The sequence below is a fragment of the Amblyomma mixtum genome, chromosome 5 (genome assembly GCF_055824585.1).
Source record: "Amblyomma mixtum isolate Tamu chromosome 5, ASM5582458v1, whole genome shotgun sequence".
In the NCBI taxonomy this organism is placed as follows: Eukaryota; Metazoa; Arthropoda; class Arachnida; order Ixodida; family Ixodidae; genus Amblyomma; species Amblyomma mixtum.
Genome location: NC_143016.1, coordinates 33,275,735 through 33,280,977, shown reverse-complemented (window position 1 = coordinate 33,280,977; position 5,243 = coordinate 33,275,735).

Below are 5,243 nucleotides of genomic sequence, written 5' to 3'. Positions count from 1 at the left end.
ACCGAGCCGACATGCTAGTCTGCGTTGAGGAGGGGTTTTGGAAGATGTAAGCGGAAAGCGAAGGGTGCCGAAAATGCAAAATAACAAAGGAAACATATATGCTGTCTTTCAATTACGTGTGACACAAAGGAGAATGCGATAAAGTTTCGAAATTAGTGAGCAACTCTAATTTACAGCAGGTGTACAGCAAATGGTTCAGTGCAGGGCAATTACGTTATCAAGCGGTATGCAAAAGGGGTGCGTTGAGGAGGGAGCAGCAGTATGCGATAGGTAGGGAAGCGCTGTAAGTGGTAAATAAGAACATCTACTTAGGGCAGGTAGGAAAATAGCGCGAATAATAAGAATATGGGGTGGAGCGCATTAGGCAGGCACTCTCGGATGATGAATGGTTCGGTTTGGTTTGGTTTGGTTTATGGGGTTTAACGTCCCAAAGCGACTAAGGCTATGAGAGATGCCGTAGTGGAGGGCTCCGGAAATTTCGACCACCTGGGGTCCTTTTACGTGCACTGACATCACACAGTACACGGGACTCTAGAATTTCTCCTCCAAAGAAATTCAGTCGCCGCGGCCGGGATCGAACCCGCGTCTTTCGGGTCAGCAGCCGAGCACCATAACCACTGAGCCACCGTGGCGGCGGATGATGAATGCAGTTTACCAATATCCCCCCAGATAAAAGTATATAACATCTCAATTTTACTGTTACTCACATGCGAGACAGAAAGGTGGAGGCTAACGAAGAAGGCTCAACTTAAATTGAGGACCACTCAGGGATGTATGGAAAGGAAGACCGCTTTAATTAGAGAAGTATGGGAAGGAGAAGCCTTTCTCCGCATTGGACGTAGTTAGGCTGATGATGATAAAAGCTTTTGTATGTTGTTCTAAATAAACGAAATACAGGAACTACAACCCTAGTCCTGAGCGCAGTCGAGCTTTTGCAGTCATTTCCAGTTATTATGCGTACGTCAACAGCCTCTCTCGACTATAAGCGCTACAGCAACCAAGCGGCCACATATGTGTGCGCGCAAGAACTATGTACAGGGCTGATCAAAAGTTCCCGGGCCACAGGCTCTGCTTTTGAGCTGTACGGTAAGGCAGTTACGACACTCTGAAGCTCTGACGTTCAAAATATCTCTAGAGGGTAGGAGAACTATCGTTCTGACCACCAAGAACTTTGATAGCTTAATCGGCACTTCATTGCAGGATATACGGAAGAAAACCAGACCCTGAGACCTGGGAATTTTTGGCCAACGCTGTACATCGTTTACAAACTGAGTTTTCAGCCCGCAGCTTTGGGACGGCCCACCCTATTGCGTACCATACCATACCATACCATACCATACCATACCATACCATACCATGCCGTACCGTACTATACCATATCGTACCGTATCGCACCGGGTCGTGCTATTTGTGCGAAGGTAAAGCTAAGGCGGCTTATAGGCGGTGAAATGCAATGAGCCATCGTTATGACGAGACGCCATATAGGGTCGCCGGATACAGTCGCCGAATTTTCACTATCTTTGACACAATCAGATAACAGCTTGCATCTAAATTTTCCTCCACTGCTGAATTCATTATTACGATCTTGTACCGTAATTGGTAATTCGCTCGCTGCCAGCGTATATCTTCGTTTTTCTGCCACATTGCGGAGCGCACATTGTGCGCACGTGACTCAATAAACCGGCACGCAGCAGAGCGGAAACGATCCGAATAAATTTTACCTCCACTTTATCGCCTACACCATCACGTGGGCCCAAGAGTGCAATTTAGTGTCCTGCTCTCGGCAAAGCCATACTCATCCAAACGCTCCACCCAGCTCCTCTTAGTGGCCCTAGCCTCCTCGCCCACGCTCACGTTTTGTTTCGGCCGTAACGGCTATCACATCCGCCTGCCTCGTGAAACGTCTGCGTCTCTTTTTTTATGACCAGCATCTTTAGAGCAAGAAGAAAATATGAAATGCGGCTTCGTTCGGTCCCTGCACAGCACACCTCAACGGACACTCGTAGCCTAGCGTCTGCATCACACAAGGCCGTCGGACATCATAGTGGTGTGGTCAGAATTTTTGCCCTCTCGCTCTCGTTCTCGTTGGGCATCTCTTTCATTACCCCCTTGGGTGCCGTGTGCGCCGGGCAGGAAGAAGAGCGGTGGCGGGAAGCCAGTGGCGGCGCGTTCAGCCCCTTTTTACACCCTTTCGTCGCCTCATGCCCATCGTGAGCGCCAGCCCAGAGAGTCATGTATGAGCCATCCCTTCTCATTCCAGCGAGAGTCTGCTAAAGCCACCGCACAAAGGACAATGGAGAGACAATAGAAAAAATGATTAAGAGGCGGGAGAATAATGAATCGAACGCGACTCACTGAATTGTTCTTGTTTGTTCTGGCGCCCCGCTATAGTTCTAATGCTTCCGTTCCGCGTAAACACGTCATTGAAGATCTATATCTCTCGCTCAACAGAACACTCGCACCAAGGGTCATATATATGCGTTTTCATCGCGTTCTCGTCGCGGGTGCGCTTCCGACCTGGTGGTGTTTATGGGGGTGCGGTCGCCTGAGTGAGGGAAAGGACCTTAGGGAACGACGAAGCTATACTTTCGGGGCCCCAAACGGGCGGGTGTACAGCCCGCGCATGATTGTCACATCGGCGCGGAGAAGATTACTCCCGTCGCTCGCCACGCCAGATTTAGCTGGAATTGCCATGCACGCACTAGGGTTGCACTCAGGGGCGATATTACAGCTTGCGACCAGTATTGTCACTAAGCCGCGCCGGAGAAAACTCCACGGGACAGGGTGGCGGCGAAGCTCATCTCCGCGTCCACGTCGGCACGCGTTTACCCTATACGATGTTCGGCGAAGCGTACAGAGCGCTGTGACGTCATTGACGATGACCTCCTGTCGCGGACTTCGTGTTATGTACTATGGTGCGTCGCGCCTGCAGAGTGCGGCGGCTTGTGGCTCTCAGAAGCACAGCATCGGTTGAGCGCAAAGTGACAAAGGTTGTCTCGAACTCTGCTGGCTCGCTACCGTTTCGGCTTAGCGTCTTTTGTGGAAATAAAAAAAAGGAATTGTCTACAAGGGCGTCACGACATCTTATGGCTGTAGAGAGACCAGTCCGTAGGTGGCCGATAGAATATTTCATTAGACGATGGCCGGCATCACCTTCAACTCGGGAGTTGTTCTTATATAAACCAGGCCTCTGCACTGTGACCAGCGTGGGCCCTATACCGGGTGATTTTTTTTACAAGACTCAGAAGTTTAGGAATGCCTTCTAACCTCTGGCTGTATCGTTAAATTTTGATGTGGCGCCAAAAGATCCGAAAGCGTTTCCTAGTTCAACGTTCGCGGAGAAAAAGTATCCCATTGCAACACGGCAGAAAGGAGCCACGAGAAAGGGCACTGTTTATAACATCGAGAAAGAGTGCCGCTACCGAAAGGAAGGAAAGTTGAGACTTGGCACGTCGCAGGAAACACGTACGTATCGCTACAGGCGCGTCTGGAGCCACGGTTTGTATATTTTTTTATTCAACAGTAAACGTGTCATACAAGCGTCTTCGATTACGCCGTCACTTAAAAACACAGGAATTTCTTACAAATGCCTCTTAGGACACCGTGCTTTCTCGCCCCGCTAAGGTCATCCCATTAAAAATTACTAAAATACTAATTATAAACGCTTAAATAGATAAATGAGGATGACATCAGAAAATAGTTACCAGCTTCATGAGTGAGTAATGGTAGATGACGGCGTAGCCTTCACGGCTTCACTAACTTAACTTCCCCCAGCTTAACCCACATCTGTTTAATGCAGTGGCGGGCTCAAACCAAACGTCTGAAAACATCTTTCACCGCGTCAGATCAACGCGCGCAAGCGTGCTTAGCACAGCTCGCTTAGTGCCGCAAGTCTCTCGGTCGGCTATAATTCTCGATTGTGCATCTGTATAGCGATCATAGTCTGGTTTATGAACACGAGAGGAGATTGGTTACGGAGCGCTTCCCCGAAGAGGCTAAAGCAAAATCCTTGCAGTATCTTCGGAGCAGTATGGTATATTCAATATTTCAGTGTTCAGCAATCATCGAATTAACTGCTCAGAAGACCCTTAGGGCACGTCCGCACTTCGGAGTGGATATTTTTTAACGCTGGCGTTTCGTCCAAAACGCGGATAGTGCGGGTTTAAACACATCGGCCGGAATCAGAACGGTGTAGTAATATAACCTCTTGAAAAGCTTCTGAAAGGATGCTTGGAACCTTCATATTATTTTTCCCCTCGAAGTCACTCTCCGCATTCCGGTAACTTTCTTCGTTCCGCCTGGACCTGTGTATTCATTGCATCAAGGTATGAGATGCAGTAGAATCAGTGCCCGAATTAAGTGTTAAAGATGGTGCGGTTTTCGAGCCCCAGATACTGTCTGGTCGATACAGTGTTTGCTTGCTTCCGAGAAGACATTGGCGAATTTTGTGTTCAGAGAGGATTTCGGTGAATTTTGAGTTAATCTTCACAAATACCGTTGGATCTGTTTCAGCCCCCGAGCAAGAAAACATTGCGTGAGGTCGTACACAACATCACGCAACGTTATTTTCTTGCTAGCCTGTGGCATGCACGAACGCAGAAATATGTACGTATTGTTAGAAAGAAAGAGGGATTTATTTGAGTGTGTTTCAACAGCCAGTTGAACTAAACGCGAGCACACTAGGTCAAATACAAAAATGATTACATGAACACTATGCATTAGGTAGAGAATTTAAAAACAATTATTTAGAATTAGCAATTAAAAACACCAATTTAGGCAAATATGCCCGTGCTTAGAAATGTCGAATTATATGCGATCTGCAAACAAGTCGTGGGAAAAATGGCATGCATCTCAGAATAAATGTATCAGAACATATGGTGGCTTTTGCATGAGGTACACGAAATCTCAGTGACATCTACAGTTGTCCACTGTCGGTTGAGTCGCGCTCAACTTTTTGCAGAAACTGCATGTCACGCATGAGTCGCCTGTCATGAAGAGTGTACACACTGAGGTGTGGTAAGGGAGACTCACGGTCGTAGAAACGACGGCGACCAATATATCTGTAAGAAAGGATGCGTTGAGTTTACGCTGAACTTGATCGATTTTCTTGCGATAGCTAACCGAGACACTGTTCCAGGCTAATTACGCGAAATCAAGACGTGATATCACGAAATTACAGTATAGAGTACACACACTCGCATCGACGAAATTTTCTTCTTAATCTCGGAATAAGACCAAGCTGC